Raw genomic sequence first — 23188 nt, 5'->3', positions numbered from 1 at the left:
TTTTCACCTACCCTTCGGTGCAGGCAGTCTACTTCGGCATTCCCAGTTTTTAAATAGGTCGTATTGTATGTATTGTACAAGGTGCGTTCCAAAGTAAACAGAGCAAATAGTTTTTTCGGCAAAATCAATTTATTTTATTCAAAATAATCTCCTCCTGCTTCAATATAGATTTTTGCACGGTCCAAAAGCATGTCGAACGAGTGTTTTAGCTCGTTGGCCGGTATGGCCGCCAGTATGCCGGTGAAAGCCTTTTGAATGGTCTCTAAGTCTGCATAATGCTTTCCCTTCATGGGAAAACGCATTTTGCCGAAAAGGAAGAGGTCGCACGATGCCATATCAGGTGAATACGTTTAGTGGTTAATGGTTAAAATGTGATTTTTGGTCAAATAATCGGTCACAAGCGTCCATCGATGAAAGCAATTTTTGGTCATCAGTCAATTTGTGCAGAACGAACCGTACACACACCTTTGAGATGTTCAATTCCATTTCCATGAATTTCAATGATGATTTCGACTGATTTTTGATTAATTCGCGCATAATTTCGATTTAATTTCCGCTGATCATGGATTTTGATTCGCCCACATGTTGATCGTCATTTATGTCCTCACGACCACTTCATAAACGATACAACCACTCGTGCATTCTGCTACGGGATAGGCCATCATCGCCATAAACTTGTTTCATCAATTGAAACTTTTCGGTAAAAGTTTTACCAGTTTTAAAACAAAATTGAATGTTGGCTCTTTGTTCGAAGCTCGTTTTCGCACCGATAACACAAGCATACTGACACTTAAAACGCAATGGACAATCGATAAAGATAGGAGGCTCTAATGCACCAGTCGACATATAGATGACGCCATCAGGGGGCGCTAGATTCAAAATGTCCTGTTTACTTTGCAACCCCTCCTTGTATTTCGCTACCCTACCAATACCGCAATTATTTAGATATTTTTGTATCTCCTTTTGCAATTTTGGGTAAAATTAATTACTTTTTATATCTTCAAACACACAAGGTTCTAAATTTATAATATTAAATTAGATACAATTTTAAATTTTTCTCCATTGAAAACGAACAGATGTGTCAGTTGTCACTTTCCGTTATTTAGAGATGTAAATAAAACCTGAATGAAAATAAATAACTCGTAAGCATTTATTAAATTTTTTATAACCCAGTCAAAAAATATTTACCAATAAAAATAAAAATAAATTTGTGACTTTGAATCATAATAGTTATGACAATTATGTGAAATTTATTTATTTTTTCCCTTTACGTTTACAAAATATAAAAAACGACAATCGATTAATGATGATCTCTATCATGTCTGTACATTTAAAATGGTAAACAAGAATTGTTATTAATGGGTAACAACATTGACATTATGAGGTGACCAATTTGGGACAATATTTCGTCACACTATTGGGTGGGCATGCAAATAGGTGGTTATAGTCATGCGTGTCGTTGCTTGTTGGACATATATTTGGTATGTCAAGGTCGATTCTGGATAACTAGCAGGTTAACCTGCAACAGTATCCAAAAAAAGCTGCGTAAAGGTAACTCTAGATTATCGGGACAACTCAAGTTCGTCATCTAATATTCCTAGGAGGCGAGTTCGCTTCAAGCAGGCGACTGTAGTGAAGTTTTCTGCAAAACCACCCCAGCAGAAACAGTTTAGAGAAGAGTTCGTTATGTTCCTTAACTGGAAGCCTCACTGTGTAGATGTTCGATCGAAGACATCCAGAGGCATTCCGCTATAGTGCGGAGTGCTGTGTTCGAATATGTCTGAAGCTTCTTCGTCTGCTTTTCATTGCACCCAGGCGACCATTTTGGTGCGGTTGGATTCCTTGCATGTGGCTAACATCGTTTCTTTGTCTTTTATATTGTTCGGGAGCAATGCTGGTGATCTGCCAGACTATCGGGCGAGAATAAACCCCATTTCCGGCGAGTTTTCTAAGCTTCAGTAGTGATACCACTCTTCCACCTTTCTACATATCGGGCATTTGAAGAGTGGTCAGCGACAGGTTGGGGACTTTGTTTAAGTAGCTTACTCCAGTCGAGCACAGTGTTTTATCATCAGAATGTTTATTTTATCTGGGCCAACGGATTAAGAGTATTTTATTTTGTTGATGACTCTCCGAACCTTCTCATCGGTTAAAATAAAGGGTACGCAGTCTTTTGATATTTTGCACAACCGTTTGGCTTTGCCTGTCGAAGGGTGCAATGTGATATGCCGGCAAAACTGGACAGGCACACTTCTTCGGGTCCGAATAGGCAAGGCCATTGAAATGAATTTCAACTCAGTCATGTCTTTTGGGACCGGCAAAATCTTAGCAGTAATCCTAGGCTTACCCACGCCGGTGAAGAGGTTACAAGTCTTCAGATGCTCCATAACTTTTTGTCCGCTTATGTTGGATAACCAATTGCGGAAACTCCAAACAGAAATCCCTTATTCGGGGATCTAAGGGCATGGCGCAGGGCGTCACACTCATTCGCTGAAAAAGCTACTTTGTCTTGGAAATTTTACCGAAGTTCTTCAAACGGGATGAAATGAGTGGCAGCAACCGTGAACTCCTTCTTCTTCTTTAATGGCGTAGACACCGCTTACGGGGTTATAGCCGAGTTAACGGCACCGCACTTTACGACAGCTCGCCAGTCGTTTCTTCTTTTCGGTACGTCCGAGATAACAACTGCAGCTAGGTCCTCCTCTACGTCGCTGCTAGTTGCTCGTCTAGAGAGGACTTTACTTCTCAATTGCTTACTCAGTCCGAAGTAGCACCTGCTGGCAAGAGTTATTCTGCGTTGGATTTCGAGGCTAATATTGTGGTTGGCGTTAATACTGGTTCCAAGACTTCGAAGTAATGACTGTCAACGGTGACGTGGAAGCCAAGTCGCGAATCCGACGACTGTTTGCTTGATGACAGGAGATATTTCGTCTCGCCGTCGTTCACCACCAGACTTATTTGCATCGTTACCTTATAGAAGATTGTACCTTCTCGGTTTAATTCTGCAGCTCGAATTATTTTCTCAAGAAGTTGGCTGAAGAAGTCACACGAAAGAGAGTCGCCTTATCTGAAACCTCGTTTGATATCGAACGGCTCGGAGAGGTCCGTCTTTCGTCCGATCATATTCTATATAGAATCTGATGCATGCTCCTTATCAATTCTTTGCGGCCGTATTTGAATAGTTCGGCCGGTAATCCATCGGCCCTGCCGCTTTGTTGTTCTTCAAACGGGTAGTTGCTATTCGAACTTCTTCCTGGTCGAGCAATGGAACATCCACTGTTACCTCCTTAATTTTCTGATGCTCTGAGCATCAGTCACTAGATGCTCCGGTCTAGAAACCAATGTTGCACTTTAGGACCTCGGGGCGTAGGCACGCCTAAAACACTAGAGACGTGTCCTCCGTCACAGCATGTTGAGTCTGATTGGTGGCTTCTCGATCCGTAACAGTCAGATTGCTTGATAAATTTTTCTATGCTGGAATCTAGTACTACAGATAACCATATTTAGGGTCCCGAGGAAGTCGATCAGCTTCAACCGACTTGGGGATATTTCATAATGGAGGCTGATCTGTGATAATCTGGCGGAAATTGCGTTCGCTAACTAATTCATCCGAAGGAGTGGGTTGTGCGGTGAAAGTACTCTCCCGTGATGCGTGTTAAAGTCGCGTAGTACGAAGCGGATTTAAAGCTGAAATAACGCATCTATGTTCCAGTGATATTTTGTTGGGGAACATGTACTTGAGGGTATATGTTAAATATTTCAAGCCAGACATCGCCCGACGGAATAGCTATACCGTCACATTATATTGAATTTGTATTGTAGTATATGGGTTTGTCGCAGGTGTCCATGCGTGATTCTGGGAGTGGTGTGTAGGTGGTTGCAGCAGGGGCGGTTTGTTCGCTGGCGTTCCTTTGTTGGCCATTCATTTAGCATGAGGCCACTCCCGATGCGTCTGAAGGCTTAACAGGTATTAAGATTACACCTAACTGAGGGGGAGTTGGCATGGAGCTTTTTAGCGAACACAAAGCAGAAGATTCTTCCGACCAGGGTTGGACTCAATACATGCACGAGTTAGGACCGATCCGAATTGGATCACTGAAAAAACAGCCCTTGGGCAGATAAAATCCGGGAAAATTCCGGTAAGAGAGAACCGACTGTCGTGAGAATTAAAGGGCAACAAATCTTTTTCTAAAGTTATATATTGTTGTTCATGTCCATTCAGAGTACGACTGGCGAATAAAGTTACTTTGTTAGTCCTCAAAAGAGCTGCTACTAGAGGAAAATTACTTGAAACTGTGACAAGAGCAAAATCTTTTTTGATCATGGATAAGAATGGGGTCAATTTTATACTCGTGCAATATATTGCAACAGATGCTCTCAGAGATAATAACGTGGCCTAAAAACTTTGTTTCTTTTGCAAAGAAGGCACACTTGTCTATTTAAACTTGAAGTTTGGTTTCTTTCAAACGCTTTAGTACTTTCTCAACTGCTTCTAAGTGTTCTTCGAAGATCGTTGAGAAGATTATTACGTCATCCCAAAAAACTAAGCAATTCAAAATTTTTCTATCATCCTTCGAAACGTAACCGGAACATTTCGAAGTCCAAATGACATTCGTTGAAACTCATAGAGATTGGTATGTGGTTGTAGAAAATGTAGTTCTTTATCTAAGGAACCCCATAGTTGGGCTCCTTAGGCCCAAACTGATTGTATACTAACAGTTTGTTTTGAATCGATAAAGTTTAACAAATCAAGCTCACTCCTTTTCTTTGATATGCTCTTTTCAGCGTAGCTTAGCATCTAAGGTGATATCTGGTTACTTAACGCTGTTATAATGAGGAATTTTATTAATATTATTCATATAAATCAGACGATGTGTCGATTTTTTCAAAGTAAAGTCGACGTGAATTGTCGTTTAATTTGATGCGCCACTTAGTAATTGCATTGACTGCAGTCTGCACTCGTCGAGTAGAAACTGAAGTTGACTTTCCAGCTCTTAACAAAGCTGTGTCATCTGCATGTCGCTTTCATTTAACATCAGTTAGATGGGAGGTCGCTGGTAAAAAGCAAATAAAGCATTGGCCCCAACACGCTTCCCTGGAGAGCTCCCTCTTCTATCAGTTACAAGTTTGAGTATGCATCCTCTCGATTAATGCGGAAGTATCTATATTTTAAGTCGGAAACAATTATTTCGAATTTCAATTTGGGCAGCACACCCGAATTCCAAAATTTGACAAAAGCTTGAGACACGTCTAAGAAGGCCGCCGTCCAAACGTTCTTTTTGTACATTGTATTTTCAACGAAATTCGCAATTCTGTCAATTGTTGAATGGTCGTCACGAAAGTCAAATTGATGGAACGTATCTGAGGCATAATGCGCTGTTTATAATGTTTACAAGTCTCTTTATTTTTTGGGTGAATTGCATAATATTTCTCCGGTTATTAAATCGTAGCCAGGTACTGTTTTGAATCTGGTGCTCTCGGTAAGATTGTTTATTTATGTACTACTAACAAGAGAAATGCTGATTTGTGGATCCAACCAACTACTTTCACAGTTTATTTCATATCCATCGTTAGGCGTAAATGTGATTTGCAAATACCTCAGCTTTATGTTCATTCGTTTTGGCCCATATAGTTTTGTTTAGTTTTAATAGTACCACATGTTTTATTTGTTTATTCACATTTCTTCCAGGTTTCCAGAGGAAATAATCAGTGGATTTATCAGCTGTTAGTTTAGCCCGATAAGTTTTAAAACAAAAACTGTTTAATTTGTGTCGTTAGTTTCGCTACATTTATTTAGCTTTGTAAGCAGAGGACCTAGTTTGCTGTCATCTCCGTCGAAGCTTGCGCTTTTTAATACGCTTTTATTAGCTTCACTTGTACGTACTGAAACCTAGAATATTTGAGCGACACTCTATGAAGGCGATAGTAAGTTTAAGCAGCTCACCAAAAAGATGCGCTTAAAAGTATGCAGCATCTACATAACACTAGTTTTTGTGACATTTGAATAGCATACTGAGTTGGGCGTCGACCGTTCATAAGATTCAAGCAGAGAACGTATGTATATTTATAGAGAAAGTTCCGATGTCAAAAATTTAGGGATATTTCAATTTTGGGATATTTACTGTTTTGGATGAGTGCCTTTCACCACAGAAAATTATTAGCGCGTTTCACCACTTAACATCAGGGGACACGAAAATAGCAGCATTGAGCATTTTCAGCAGAGAACGTATAATATAGACAGAGAACGTTTATCATAGAGGAGGTTCACGTTTCAGATATCGTAACTTTTCGAAGGGGTACTCGGCAGAGATGGAGGAGTCTCACCACAGACCAATTATAAGCGTGTTTCACCACAAAAATAGCAGAATTGAGCATTTTCAATGTTAAGTGAGAAAAATAATGCTAATTCCAATGTAAAGAAATTTACTCCTCAGATTCGTTTATTTTCTATGCGCAACCGACTCGGCATATAATTTATACATATACATATGTATGTATGATCCGCTTATACATAAGTATTTGGTATCAAAGCATATATGTACATACTTAGTACATAAGTATTATAATTCGGGTGGTGGAGCACGGTGCTCGCTCGTTCCATTGATGTGGTTGGCCGTGGGGAAACGGTCGGCGCAAATTTATTCCACAAAAGTTAAATAAAAACCAACAAGTTTCCTATAATAAAATGTATTTAAATATAATATAATTGGACAAACACTTACCACGTCTGTATCGCTAGGTTGTCGCAAAAGGAGAGAGCGCGCGCAACTTTTTTTAGTTAGAGTTTAGTTTCGCGCTAATTAAAACTTCGAAAAGGAAGAAAAGAAAAGATTACTCTGCTGATACAGACGTGGCAAAAGAAATTGGGCGGGGCGGCGTTAACATTCTCCCCGCCTTGCAGCATTACTGCAAACGCAGTTTACAATAAATTACTTTAAGCTAACTTAAAACTAACTGGGTCCTGCACTTCCTCTTCCACGTCTTCTCTGCAGATGGGGTGGCCGACGAGACGAATCGAGTCTGGTTCGGTCCGGGAAATGCCGCTGAGATGAATCGAACCTCAGTCGGTCATTGCCATGCCGCCAATTTGCATAGAAGTCACCTTCTTCCGAGGTCGGCGAGACGACTCGAGTCTAACTCGATCCTGGGTAGGTGGTGAATGTGAGAGGCGTTGGCAGCCAGTGCACTTTATTGTGCCGATATTATACGACGTCGGATATTATATATCCCCGTGTCGTATTTTGGGCGGTGAGTCGACCCACTGCCGCTGGTTGTAACCCTGGCGACATGAGCCGGGAGTAGACGTCCGCTCCCAAAATTACCTCGACTGGCGCTGCCTTGCAGAACTCTTTGTCTGCCAGTCTTAGGTTCTGGAAGTGTTGAAATATATGGTCTTCCAGAGACCTTACTGGCGTCCGTGGTAATGAACGACGTTGTATTTGGGCACTCACGGAGATTTCTGTTTCTCCACCCTGGTTGTCCCGAAACCCCGGTTTTAGTTCGAACACTTATTAAGGATGTTGGTGACAGCGCAAGTCTTTGCTGCCAAGGTAGTGTCGCGAGAATATCCATGATGATACGGCATGCATCTGCTTGACGTCGTTGCGCTCAGTCCGGGCAATGTCGCTGAGACGAATCGAGTCGCAGTCGATCGTTGACATGCCGCCAATCCGAAAGTCGGCGAATCGACTCGAGTCTAGCTCCATCTTGAGCGTGTGGTATGCGGGAGAAGAATCGCTGGTCAGAGCTTTGCGTGACTGATGACGTCGGTTGACACGGTTCAGAGGGGTCCGAGTCCGTAGTGCCGATTGTCAAAAAGTTTTCTTCCATTTCTGCTGCCTCGACCTGATGTGTCCATGTCAGTTCAATGACATCGTCGTCTGGTTCTTCGGCGTCTGAACTGATGCCATGAAGCATCGTGTGGTGTGGGTTGCCGCAACGTTTGGAGAGTATTACGCTGTCGCATTCATTCTTTGAATAGTTGGTGGCGTGGCAGTTGCTGCAATAGCGGCGGATCAATGTGGTCCTCAGTCTAACTTCTGCGCACATCTGCCGGAACTTTGGAAACCAGCGAAGTAGATGGCTATCTACGCATAGGGAGCAGTTGATTGTCGTCATCTTCAATAATTTCCTAAACAAAAAGGAAGATTATTAAGGTGTGAAAATCAACATTAATTGGGTAAAATGATAATCTTTGTTACAGGTATAGAAATTAAGCCACGTTGAGTTTCGATGTCCATCACCCGAACTCGTTGGTCCAGCCCTGGATATACTTTGATGATCCTTCCTAATCTCCATTCATTTGAAGATAAATTTTCATCACGAACTACCACTAGGTCGTTGACTTTGGCGTTCTGTTGGGAATGTTTCCATTTCTTTCGTATATGAAGTTCCTTTAAGTATTCGGTCTTCCATCTCTAACAAAAGTGCTGACTTAGGGTCTTTAGTTTTTGCCATCGGTTCACTAATGATAGCGGGTTCTCAGAGATTTCTGGTTCTGCCGGTCTGTTTTTCACTCCTGCCTCCCACAAGCCTCTCATATAAGGAGCACCTGCAGGAATGAAATGCCATTTTAGGTGGGGGAAATTGCTGGAGTTGGCTATCGCGTCAGGGCATGTCTTTAAGAAGGCTTTGAAATCTTTCTCTATTTCTCTCGATGCTCCAACGAAGTTAGTGCCATGCCATTGTCCGAATAAATGTGATTTGGGCAGCTCCGACGTGATACGAATCTTGTGAGAGCACTCATGAATGTGGCTTCAAAATGGATAGCCCTTGTTGAAAAGCAAACAAAAACGCATACATATCCCTTTGTTATTAGGCAAGCTCGGCCTGTATCGTTATCGTATCGTGGCGCAGGAAGTGATGCCATAAGTTGTATTTGCTCTCGTTTTTTATATAAAACGCAGATCTTACAATTATGTGTCACTGTGCGGATTAAGTTCTTAGCCTTAAAGATCCAAAATTGCACTCGCAGAAGACGCAGAACTAGTTGATTGCCTCCGTGAAGGGAAGTAATATGAATAAATTTGACCAATAATTTCAAGAATTGACAGTTGTATGGTAGTATAATTGGGTGCTGCTCATCGAAGCTGAGGGAGGGAGCCTTGTTTAAAATGTCCGCCTACGAGACGAAGACTTACTATTGTTGTGAAGATTTTTAATTAAATCTGAGTACTCAGAAACAAAATGTGCCTTCTAAGTTAACTGAATAAGTCGGTGTTTGACAAATTTAATTTCATCAGAAGTGAACGTTGCAGACGGTGTAGGGATTTTGTATTCTGGATGAATTTTGTTGTAGAATCTGAAGACTCGAGAAATTACGCGGAGTGCTCTTGAAAATTCGGAAAAACGTTCCAAAACATCTCCGGTCTCAATAACTGATGTATGGTGCACACGAATGCTCTTGGCCTCCAGGGTAGCATCAACGTCTACTGCATAATTTTGGTTTGGCCACTCGGATCGTTGAAGTTTTAACCACTTAGGACCACACCACCGAAGATCGTTTGGTTGTAAATCTTGAGGAGAGATTCCTCTGCTAGCCAGGTCAGCGGGGTTATCTTCGGAGTTGACATGCCTCCAGTTTTCAATTTGAGTATGCTCGCAAATTTTTGATATTCGATTCGCAACGAAAGTCGACCACGAACGCGGTGGCTTACGTAGCCATACGAGAACAATGGTGGAGTCAGTCCATAAATATATTCCCTGATGTACAATGTCCAGTGTGGGTTGAAGATATTCAACCATTTTAGCTAACAAAAGAGCACCAGATTCACCTGCACGCGCAAATAGATCGCTGCGCCGTACGCCTTTTCTGAGGCATCGCAGAATCCATGGAACTGTACTTGACAACTCGGTGTATAACATGTTTATATGTGGGTAATTTTCTAAAAATGTCTTCCACTTCTTGAGAGATTTGGAAGTCAAAGCTTCGTCCCAATCGGTTTTTTCCAACCAAATGTCCTGCATTAAAATTTTAGCAACGATGATTACTTGACTTGACCATCCTGCTGGGTCGAACAATTTAGCTATCATAGACCAAACTTCTCTTTTAGTGAAAAAGTCTTTGTTGTCCAGAGGCTTAGTTGAAAAGTAAAAGTTGTCCGATCTCGCATTCCATCGAATTCCCAATGTTTTGGCTTCGCTACTGCTGTCGAATTCCAGAAAATTTGTTGTCAAAAGATGATCGTTAGGTATGCCCTTCAGAATTTTCTTGCTGTTTGATGTCCACCTTCTTAATGGGAAGCCGGCTGAGGCTAATAGTTTAATCAGCTAGTCTCTTGAATCAATTGCAGTTGAGATTTCATGAGCATCAGATAAGACGTCATCTACGTATGTATTAGCTTTTATTATTTTCGCAGCTAAAGGGAGCGCTGATTTTGAATCTTCAGCTAGTTCCAACAGTGTACGGAATGCTAGATACGGAGCATAATTGAGCCCGAAAGTGACTCTATTTAATTGAAACTCATTGATCTTCCCGTCCAAAGAATCTCTAAAGAGGATTCTTTGATAGGATGTATGCTTGGAATTGACCAAAATTTGACGATACATTTTTTCAATATCAGCATTGAACACAAATCTAAAAAGTCGTCATTTGGTGATCATAATAGTGAGATCAGCTTGGAGTGCTGGACCGGTGTACAAAATGTCATTTAAACTTACACCATTGGATGTGCGACATGAAGCATTGTAAACGGCGTGGTGAAGGAGATAGTAACTTTTGTACGGATTTTCTGCCATGTTGTGTGGAAATCGTTGCATATGACCTAAGTCTATGTACTCCCTCAAGACCTTTCGGTATTCTTCCTTAAAGAGAGGTTGTTTATTGAGAGATGTCTCACTTCTCAAGTATTGTTTGAATGCAATATGACGAGATGCTCCAAATAAAGTTTCTGCTGGAAAAACTTTAAATGGAAGTAAAACAATGTAACACCCTTCTTTGTTTCTAATGGTTGTTTTTGAATATAACCTGTCACAATATTGTTCTTCCACGGTGAGAAATGATTTTTTAGGTATTTCTTCTAGCTCCCAGAATTCGGACAGCTGATTATCTAAGGATACCTCGTTGAAATATGTAACGTAAGTCGTATTATTCTTCGATTCTTCGGAGGGAACGGAACCTGTTAAAATCCAACCGAATACTGTACGTTGTGCAATGAGATATCCGAAGATTTTCGATTTTACCCCATTTAGTATGATTTTCAGGTAAAGATCCCCTCCAATCAACAAGTCAACTTTTTGACTCGTATAGAAATTATTATCAGCTAAGTGGATATTGGGTAACCTTTTGACAATTGAAGGGTTTATTGATCTGGATGGAAGCAGTCCACTCAATTTTGGCAGTACCAACGCTTCCGATTCTAGTCTTAAACTTTTGTTACGGGGCGAGCCAATTGTGATCGAGCATACCGATTGAACTCGTCCTGACACGGTATTATTCAATCCTGAAACTCGAGCGCTGACCATTTTGCTTGTCAGATTTAAGCGTTTCTGAAGACTGTTGCTTACGACAGTTGTGACTTATTTTCATCATGGCTGTACCTAAGACCATGCTTCTTCTGGTAGGCACATTTGAAACATTGGCCTTAATAGAGGCCACATGTGATTTAGTAAAAATCTCAGTAGTGTCTGTGCAGTCGGATATCTGAGCTATTTCCTCACTCTGATCCCGGTGAATCATAGAGTGATATCCCTGTCTACATTTGGAACAATGACACAGACTTTTACAATTTTTGACTTGATGTGAGTCCGATAAACAGTTAAGGCAGACGTGGAATTTTCTGACAGCATTTAACCGTGCTTTAGGCTGCATCTCAATGAATCTTTGACAAGTTTTCAAAATGTGCAATTGAGATAAGCACAGTTTTTCATTTAATATTGTTTGTTTTGGCGTGATGGGAATTGATGGGTTTGGATCCAATCCTTGACTGCAAGGTTGGTATCAGACCTTCACCATCAGCCGACTTAATCCTGGGTTGAGCGCCCAACTCGCCTTTGAGGTTTGATACTCTCTATAGCGTTTTAACACGTTTGGTTAGAAACTTGGCTAACTCAACCCATTTTGGTTTCTCTGAATCCGAATCCAGAGATTGTTCCCAAAGCGACAGTGTATAGTCCGGCAATCGGATAGAACACAAATAGGTAAATATGGCATCCCAGCTATTTATTTTTGTTTTTTGTTTTTTTTTATAGTAGGAGGAAGCATCGAAAGCCGGAGTGCGGGACTTTAATCCGCCAAACCTAACCTACTCCCACCTGATGTCTCTCCAACGGGACCACTGGACAATGTAATACTTCATGGGAGAAAGCAAGACGTTTAAGTCTCCTCTATTGCGCGGACTGACTGACGCCTAATCTGTTCTAATTGTCTCAATTTTGTCATAATTTGATTTGCCGATTCGCTGACAGCTTTCCACTTTACAGACGACTCGCACATATGTAAGTGCTGTCAAATTTTCCGCCGTGATATTACATCCAAGGGTGGTTTTCAGCTTTTCCCTTATACTTGAAAGTCTAGGGCAATAAAAGAACACGTGCTCAGAGTCTTCTATACACTCTGTACACGTCGGACAGTGTGGACTAAAGTCATGACGATATTTGAAAAGGTAGCTTCTGAAGCAACCATGCCCAAGGAGTATTTGGGTAAGGTGGAAATCCAGCTCCCCATGTTGTCTACCTATCCACGAATGTAAGTCCGAAATCAGTCGGTAGGTCCACCGTCCTTTGCATGAAGTTTGCCACCGTTGCTGCCACATTGCAAAGCTTTTAATTATTTCTTCTCTTTTTGCTGTGGTAGACGTCTCTGATAGGTTATATATTCGCGCGAATTCGTCTCCCTGGATGTCAATCGGCGTCATACTGGCTAATACTTCAGCAGCAGCATCATTTGAAATGGTTCGGAAAGCACTTATCACGCGTATTGCTGAAAGCCAATGCACAGTGTTAATTGGTCTAGCATATGATTTTATTTCTAGCGCCTGTATCCATATTGGAGCCGCATACAGGATAACTGAACTTATTACCTTAGCTATTAAACATCGTCGGCTGGAACGCACATAGCCTTTATTTGCTATCATTCTAGATAACGCATTATATATTTTATTAGCTTTACGTGTCGCATTTTCCAAGTGTTCCTTGAATTTGAGTCTTGAGTCCACTATTACCACAAGATACTTCAACTGCGGTTGTGAAGTAATCTCACATTCTCCTATGGTCAGCGATATTTTCTCTTCAATTTTCCTGGAGCTTATGAGCAGGACTTTTGTTTTCTGCTCAGCCAGCTCTAGACTCATGGTAGCAAACCATCGGCGCAAACCATTTATGCTCTCATTGCATTTGATCCGGAGATCATCCAGATGTTTAGCTACAGCTACCACTATGAGGTCATCCCCATAAGTGACTGTTTTCACATTTTTTGGTTGCGCTATTCTCAACACCCCGTCGTACATCAGGTTCCATAGCAGCGGGACTAAAACCGAGCCTTGCGGTACTCCACTGGAGATTGTGTAGCTTTGAGTACCCTCGTCCGTCTCGAATAGCAATCTCCTATTTTGAAAGTAACTCATTATAATATTTATCAGATAATGAGGAGAGAGTATATCGTGTAGAGCTTTTATTATATTTGCCCACCTTGCGGAGTTGAACACGTTCTTTACATCCAGGGTTATTAGCGCGCAGTATTTTTTTGTACCACCTTTCCATCTTTTCCCACTTATTGCACATTTCGCAATATCAACTACTTCTCTTAGTGCGTCAATAGTGGACCTCTTTTTTATAAAGCCGTATTGCCTCTCTGATAATCCGCCGGATTGCTAGCTCTATGCGGTTTCTTCGTCTCTTCGTTTCCCAATCGTGTCGGGCATGCAAAGCGGTCGATATGATGAAGGAGCTTCTGGTGGCTTTTTTGGCTTTGGCAGTAGAACCAGACGTTGTATCTTCCACGGATCGGGGAACACCTCTTCTAATATACACGCATTGTACATGTTAACAAATAAACTGGGTCTAATAGTTATGGCTTCTTTAAGGGCTCTATTTGGTATACCTATTCCGGGCGTTTTAGGGATTTTGATTTTCTTCGCAATAGCCAATAGTTTCTTTTCTGTGACTAATAGGGGTGGCTCCGTTGCTTCGTTTCGTTTAATATAAGAAATGGAGGCATGTGTCGGAAATAACATTTCGACAACATTTTTTATAAAGGATGCGTTCTTAGGTTTCTGAGAATTATTTTTATACTTCGACATATAAATTTTGTATGCCGTTCCCCAGGGGTCTATGTTCGCCTCTTCACAGAGCTTTCCAAAACAGGATCTCTTACTACGGATAATGGCTGACTGCAAGAGCTTGTTTTGACATTTAAATGATTCTCTGAGGCTTATTTCGTTATTACCTCCCTGGTTACGCTGTAGGCAGCGTCTAGCTGAGTGACAGAGCTTCCTCAGCTTGGCAATTTCGTCGTTCCACCAGTATACCGGCTTTCGATTTTTATTGTATCTCGTCCTGCGCATAGTTGCGTCGCATGCTGCAACTAATTCCTTCCGCACAGCGGAAACTAAGTTTGCGGCATCTTCGCCTGATGCCTTTGCTGTACTTCAGATGCTCTCAAAAATGTCAGTATCAAATTCTTTTTGACGCCAACTTCGTTGTCGATAGGTATTACTCCGACAGAGTTCCGCTTTCTGGGAGAACGAAACTTCAGCAATTATAGCCATATGGTCGCTATTTGCATACATGTCTGACACTTTCCACTTAGTATGCCTGCTAAGCGCGTCGTTAGCCAACAATAGGTCTATTTTTATTTCCCTTTTGAAAGGTATTTTGTGTGCCACTGTTTAAAATCATTAGGTTTGTTTGACTCATAAATTGTAAAATGAGGCGACCACGAGATGGTTTGTAATTCTGCTACCCCAAGCAGTAGACCATGCGTTAAAATCTCCCACTATTTTATTGGCGATTTGCTTTTGATTTCTAGAGACAACTCCAGGAGAAAATCTTTAAATTCGCTAATTCTTGCACTAGGACGAGCATACCAGCTTACAAAATATATTCCTTGTATATTCGCCCATGTAAAGCCGTTATGGGTTTCGTTGGAATGTGATGTGAAAGCTTGACCCTTGCAGGTCCATATTGTCGCTTGAGTATTATATCTTTACTCCAAGTGCTTTCCGAACGTTGAGAATATTGTTCGCTTAATAAGGCGACATCTTTGTTTTCTTCTAGCACTGTATGTTTTAGAAGGTCTTGTGCTGCAGCGCAATGGTTGAGATTTAGTTGCAACATCTTCATTATTTCGTTGACTTCAACATATCTGCGTATTTAGGACAAACCGTACTTAGAACGGAGTGCTCCCCTTTGCAGAACATAAAACTTGGGGAATTTATACATGACTTTGCCACGTCACCTGGGGTTCCGCAACGTCTACAAAGGGAAGACCTATCAATGGGGCTGCAACATTTGTGTGCTATATGTCCTAGTTGGAAGCACCTAAAACAACGAGTAATAGGTGAAAATTCCCGGAGGCGACAGATAGACCACCCGATCTTAACTTTACCACACTTGAGTAAAGCTTTGGCATCCTCAGCTCGTAGGCATATAAGAGCTTGTTCATAAATATATGAACATGAAAGTCTTATTACATTAAGATTGAATTATATGTAGAACATTATATTTTTGACACAAATACATTAATTCATAAAAATACACATGTAAGCAATAAATTAAATAAAAAGTATATACAATCCACTAAATGTCAAGTGCAATGGTAAGCAACAAAATTGTAATATGAGACTTACTCATAAAAATGTAAAAATCATTGCATATAAAAGAAAACTCATAAATTAGGGTATACATAATATTAATATTACTATACAAAACATACATACTCCAAATATTAATGCACACACGCAACAGATAAGAAAGTATCAAGCGTATGAACTAGTAGGGGAGCCTGGAGTGCTAAATTTGGAGTTACTGGAGCGTCATGGAGACTTACTAGATTGTCAAGATAACGTTTAAAAAGAGAGAGTCTGGGTCAAGTTTTCCATTTTAGTGGGGGGAAGGGCGGGTGATTGTTTTCAAAAATGTAAAAAAACAGTCACATAAAAATACTCAAGCGCATCAGTCATTTATGTATGGTATATACGCGCATTGTATATTTAATAGTCGATATATATTAATCTGACAATCAATTCAAGGGGGAGGGCCGTAACGAGAGGTTAAAAAAAAAAAGTTATTCGAGCGTGTCAGATTTTCAAAGCGAATGTTAATGAATTTCTGACAATTTCGACGTGACCAAAAGTCATGACTGATTTTAAAACTTGTAAAAAAAAAGGTGAATTTGAGATACTCGAACGTGTCAGATTTTTATGCAGGGGGAAGAACTTGATGTCATGATTTTGTTACAGGATGTAAGAAAAACAGTGTATACATATATATATTTCATACGTTTCTTCGCCACAGAAAACCCATTTGACACTAACGTCACTCATTTTTACAATGGATGTAAAACTGATCGCTGTAAACGGAAAAAAATAGAAAACACCACAAACAAACAAAAGTGTCAAGCGTCTACTAACAACAACCACGCTATGGTGATCAGCTGAGATGGCATCATGGTGGTAGATGCTAGTATGAGGACGGTGCGAGAGAGTGAGAAACAAAAAAGTGTCAAGCGTCTACTAACAACAACCACGCTATGGTAATCAGCACGCTTGACGTTTTGTCGACGATTTTACCTGCATCGTCCCATGGAAACTGTCAGATGATAAGGTTTTCGAGATTCTGACAGAATTACCTTTAAAATGAAAAAAAATCTATCGCGCTCGAGTATTTTAAGGTGACGTATTTTTTTTACAATTTTGTCACCCTGCTATTTCTCTAAGTCACCCTCAAACTGTCAGAATATTGAAATATACACTCATCTTCATCTATTTAATTTACCATCTCTTAATCTGACGCGCTCGAGTTTCCCGAAGGATCGATTTTTTTTCTCTAATTGTAGTTAAGTGGAGAAGATGTTCCAATTGAAGACATCATTAGGTGGAGAAGCTGGTAGATTAATTCAACATCTACCAGTAACAGAAACAAATAATGAAGGTGCTTGGCAAATTCTCAAGGAAAGATATGAGAATAGAAGGCTACAATTCACAGCATAAGTAGACAGACTACTTGATCAACCGGCAGCAAATGGAGAAAGTGCGGCAACCATGAAGCAGCTGTTAGATACCACCAAAGAATGCATTTATGCATTAAAGGGACTAAATCTAAATGTAAATGAGCAAAACGTAAAAAAAAAATTAAGGATATACTCTAGGCTTTTGTACGTTGTACGTTTTCAGTTTTCTGGAGTAGCAATATTAAGCTCTAGAAGCAATACGAGACAGAAAACCAGCTAAATGGAATAATCAAAAGCAGACACAGCGAACACCTACATTTTATACAGCGGCACAAAAAAATTGTGTATACTGCAAGGTTCCTGGACATCAAATTGGTGAATGCAGAAAGTTTCAGATATTGACTACGATGAATCGAAGAAAATTCATAACAATCAACAAGCTATGCTACATTTGCCTTGATCACGTATATGAAGGCAAATGTAATAATAAGAAGAAGTGCAATAAGTGTGAAAGAAATCATCATAATTTATTTCACTTCAATGAATTCCAAAAAGGAAAAGGAGGAAGTGAAGAAAATATCACAAAAACATATTCCACAATGATGACGAAACATTCGGAAACGGCGATACTCCTAGCAAGACCACAGATAAGGGTGAAGGCAGCAAATGGAGGGTATGTGCAATTGCGAGCTCTAATCGATCAATGATCCCAAAAGACTACTATTTCCGAAGAAGAAGCTCAAATACTTCATTTACCAAGAAGAAGAAGAGCAGTAATTAAACTACAAGGTTTAGGAAATACCACAGTGGGAGTGTCCAAATTTAAAATCAACATTAAAATCAAGTCGAGATTCCTAAGCAACGAGGCGTACAATGTCGAAGCACTAATTTTGCCGAAATTAGCGAGTGCTCAACCAGACAAATCGTTTAAATGGGATGTAGAACAATTGAAAAACTACACTTTAGCTGATCTCAAGGGAAGAATTTAGTATACCGTCCCAGGATTTCAAGGATAAAAAGGATATGGTCGGATAGAGGAGATTATCCTGATTTAAATTAAACTGTGGAACATATTTGGGATTACTGTCTTGGGGGTTAGAAATTCCAAGTCAGGGTGATGGTACTAGGTCAGTATAGTAAAACCCTCAAGGGGTTTGGCGTTCGTATGTGTCAGTTTTTTTTTTGTGACCTTCGCCAGAATTAGTCCAAGTCATCGGGATACCGAATGGCATACTTTCACGTCTTGTATTTTTCCAATCCATTAGACGGTTGTAGCAGCTTTACACACTATATTTGGTACCCAATTTTCGTTCACTATAACATTTTGGTTGAAGTACATCTCGTATGTTTGAACAAAATCAGTACTGAAATTTTCCCTTTTTTTATGTGTTGAGACATATTGACCACAGCAGTAGCAAAAGCTATTTATATCTGGCTTGCACAGTTCCATATTTTGTTCTCTTTTGTTCACTTTTAAAAATTTTGAGAAAAATTACTTTTACTGTTCGCGTTTCTCGGCACTTGTTGAATGACAAAATTCATAGAACCAGTGTGAGAAAGAGAAGAAGTGTAATGACAATGCATGTTTTATGTGAACATTACAGAACCAGTGTTGCTGGATTTTTTATGAATTAAAAAAAAAAAATATTTAAATTTTTAGGAAAAAAATACTTTTTTCCCTTCATACATTCATTTTTAACTTCAAAAGTGTTGCACATATAGGAAAACGGTATATAAACAGATTAAAGAAACTGTAATTCTTAATTTTTCTAAATTTGTTTCATCGAAATCGGACAAGAGGTTCGCGAGTTATGTTAAACTACGTTTTTGCAAAAATGTTACAACTAAGCGAAAAACATCAAGATAAGGAAAAAATTTAAAAGGTCATAAAAAAAACTGACACATACGAACGCCAAACCCTTTGAGGATTTTACTATACTGACCAAGTACCATCACCCTGCCTTGTAATTTCTCACCACCCAGATTAGGTGTTGTACTGTGTTATTGTTGTATTATGATTAATTAAGAATAACAAATGAATTACAAACTGTCAAATAATCAGTGTTACCTTATCGACATAATTTGTTATAAAGTGAACAGATTATACCCCAAATACGAGAAACAACAACCTATAAATAACCCTGGTCGGTCCAACACCGGGGTGTATCAAATTCTTTTCGCGTAGAACTCCTTTTGCGTGGGCGACCTTCGGCCGCGCTTCAAAAAAAATGACCCTGGCCGGTCCAACACCGGGGTGTATCACATTTTTTTCGCGTATAACTCCTTTTTGCGAAAAAAATCTGATACACAACGGTGTTTGGCCGATCAGGGTTATTTTTTTTATAGGTGGTTGATTCTCGTATTTGGGGTATAATCTGTTCACTTTATTTCATTTAGTTATTTTAAAAATGATGTCGATAAGGTTACACTGATTATTTGTCAGTTTGTAATTCATTTGTTATTCTTAAATAATCATAATTTAACATCAATTTAAATGTAAATTTTTTTCGCGTAGAACTCCTTTTTGCGAAAAAAATCTGATACACCCCGGTGTTTGACCGATCAGGGTTATTTTTTTTTTATAGGTGGTTGATTCTCGTATTTGGGGTATAATCTGTTCACTTTATTTCATTTAGTTATTTTAAAAATGATGTCGATAAGGTAACACTGATTATTTGTCAGTTTGTTATTCATTTGTTATTCTTAAATAATCATAATTCAACAATAATTTAAATGTATATTAGAAGCTATTTTTGCACTATAGTATATAAAACAAATGTGTGCAAATGAATTAGTGATGTGTTAGTGTATATAAAATTGAAAAATATAAGTGCAAAATTAATTTTATATATCGAAAATATGTACATAATTAAGATATTGCAAATTTTCAATTTCAATAAATCAGATCGAATCGATATTATCATTGGAAGTGACATATATGCCGACATACTAGAAGAAGGCATATTTAAAAAGGATCGAACACTAGGTCAAGCCACGAAATTGGGCTGGATATTGTCGGGAGTTTTGCAACAACCGAGAAAAAGCAATATAATTTTAGTAGCGGTTGGACATTGGAGAAATTTTGGGAAATAGAAGACACCACAACTCCAGCAGATACAGCAGATGATGATGAGTACCTAAAAATTAAAAAAAAAACTACAGTAAAAGATGAAAATAATAGATTTTTCGTCAATCTACCTTTTAAAAAAGAAAAAGAATTACGCGACTCTCACAAACAAGCTATGGCGAGGTTTCTTAATCTTGAAAAAGGTATTTAGAAATGGGTCACATGAAAAAAGCAAGTGAAAATATATGCGGAAAATACTATTTGCCACATCAAGCAGTGATTCGAGAAGGCCGTCTAACAACTAAACTACGAGTAGTTTTCGATGCGTCCGCAAAAACTAAAAATAGAAGTAGTTTAAATGACGTCCTCTTCATAGGACCGAGACTTCAAAAAGATATATTTGACATTATATTCAAATGAAGACTTTGGCAATATGTATTAACAAGTGATATTGAAAAGATGTTTCGACAAATTAAAATAACAGATAGTGATCAAGATTACCAGCGTATGTATATTGTGGAGAGCCGATAGAAGAGTACAAACTACAAACAGTTACATATGGGACAGCATCAGCTCCTTTCTTGGCAACGAGAACTTTACAAGAAATTACCAAATTATGCGAACCCCACAACTATTTGCTTTCTAACATCATTAAAAACAACTTCTACATGGACGATTTGATGACAGGAGCAGATTCAAGAGATAAATGTAAGGCCAATCAGAATGAAATATCGAAACAACTACAAAAAAATGGATTTTACTTAAGGAAGTGGATGTCAAACAACAGTGAAATCATAGCAACTATTCCAGTAAATAACGCAAATGAAGAAATAACAAATAAGGAAGGGCCATATTTCGTACATGTCATCAGGGTGTTAAGAAAATAGTATATACCGAATTTCATTGAAATCGGTAAAGTAGTTCCTGAGATATGGTTTTGGGTCCATAAGTGGGCGGCGCCACGTCCATTTTCAATTTTTAAAACAAGCCTGGGTGCAGCTTCCTTCTGCCATTTCTTCCGTAAAATTTAGTGTTCTGACGTTTTTTGTTAGTCGGTTAACGCACTTTTAGTGATTTTCAACATAACCTTTGTATGGGATGTGGGCGTGGTTATTATCCGATTTCTTCCATTTTTGAACTGTATATGAAAATACCCATCTTCGAACTTAACTTTCTTATGGAGCCAAGAAATACGTGTACCAAGTTTCATCATGATATCTCATTTTTTACTCAAGTTACAGCTTGCACGGACGGACGGACAGACAGACATCTGGATTTCAACTCTACTCGTCACCCTGATCACTTTGGTATATATAACCCTATATCTGACTCTTTTAGTTTTAGGACTTACAAACAACCGTTATGTGAACAAAACTATAATACTCTCCTTGGCAACTTTGTTGCGAGAGTATAAAAATAGCAGAGGACGACTTTGGTTGATGAAACTCAACTAGGACGAATGACTTGACGAGAATTTAACAAAAGAATGGCAAGAGTTTATGCAGCATATACCAGAGATAAAACAAATAAAAATTCATAGATGGTTTGAAACTAAAAACAACTTTCAATTTGAACTACATGGATCCGCAGATGCTTCAGAGAAAGTTTATGCAGCAGTTGTATATGCTAAAGTTTGATCAGTTATACATAAAAATAGTTGCTGGTAAAACTAAAGTGAATCCTATGTATGAAACTATGCGTGGCAGACCTACTTGCTAAATTGCTGCAAAGGATAAAAACAGTCATCAACAGAGAAATGAAAATATTTGCTTGGAGCGATTCAACTATAACGTTAGCATGGATAAATAATTGCCAAAGTAAAGACAGATTTATTAGAACACTAGCAAAAAAAATCAAATTCCTTGCTTCCAATACGAAAGGGCACCACGTTGGAACAAAGAACAATCCATCTGATATAGCATCCAGAGGGGTACTGGCGAATAAACTAATAGGACACGATTTATGGTGGAAGGGTCCAAAATGGTTGCGAGAAGACGAACATCATTGGCCAATGAAGATTATTCAAATCGATGCAACGTATGTGACAACCAAGGAATTTCATTTCTTGGATAAGGTAATACTAAAATATTCTAGTTTAACCCTTGTATCTTTAAAGATACAACCATTAAATATCACCAATTTTCAATATTAATGATCTAAAAACATTTATACACATGTCACTGCATGAAGAAAATATACACACTTCATAAAGGGTAATACTTCTACTAAATTTTTTTGCAACTGAAGGCAAATTTGATAAGCAAAGTAAAAAAAACTATTTTTGTTAAATTAAATAAATTATCGCTTTTGTAATGTAAAATCTCCAGAACTATTTGCATTCTAGACCCGAAAATTTTTATACTGGTTCCGAAGAGAATTTTTTAACGATATATTTTTACTTGATTTTATTTTTCGCTTCCCTGCTGAATACGAGTGAATATAATGGTTGTATCTTTAAAGATACACTGGCCATTGCTGCACACTTTTTATTTGATAAACGCTCACATGTATTTGAAATGCAAAAGGACATTAATTGCATTTATAACATTATTTGAGTTAAGAACGCTGATGAGACAAGACGTTAAAGTTCGTGCACGTAAGATATATATTTTTCTTATCAATTTTATAATGTGGCGTATGTGCTATATTGTGTGAAGAGATTGGTTATGAGAGTATTGATGATTTCGAGAGTGACTCTGATGATTTAATAAAACACAAAATGCAGACGCATCAATTCACAATGTTGCCGTTGTTGATGACCATTTTGAGGATGAAATAGATTTAGGAACGTCGATACAAGATTCCTTTGTAAACATGATAAATGATGACGATAATATAGGGATTGCTAAGAAGCCGGGACTTCCGCAGGGTCAGATGAACCTATCGCCATGCGGGTTTCCTCAAATTTATTTCCTTCATTATTCAAAAACTTGTCTGTGGATCCGAAGTCTTCTGAATTTGACAGGGTAATATGGAAACAGGAAATATTCAATATACCAATGCTGAAATTAGCT

At 39.0% G+C, this 23188-nt stretch overlaps 1 pseudogene; it reads right to left on the bottom strand.

Moving 5' to 3' along the window:
- Positions 1-9317: 9317 nt before the first annotated feature.
- On the bottom strand, positions 9318-9966 carry LOC120781837 (annotated as a pseudogene).
- Positions 9967-23188: the final 13222 nt, after the last annotated feature.

Source organism: Bactrocera tryoni, unplaced genomic scaffold, assembly GCF_016617805.1.
Source record: "Bactrocera tryoni isolate S06 unplaced genomic scaffold, CSIRO_BtryS06_freeze2 scaffold_7, whole genome shotgun sequence".
In the NCBI taxonomy this organism is placed as follows: Eukaryota; Metazoa; Arthropoda; class Insecta; order Diptera; family Tephritidae; genus Bactrocera; species Bactrocera tryoni.
This window is presented reverse-complemented; position numbering and strand designations above follow the sequence as displayed.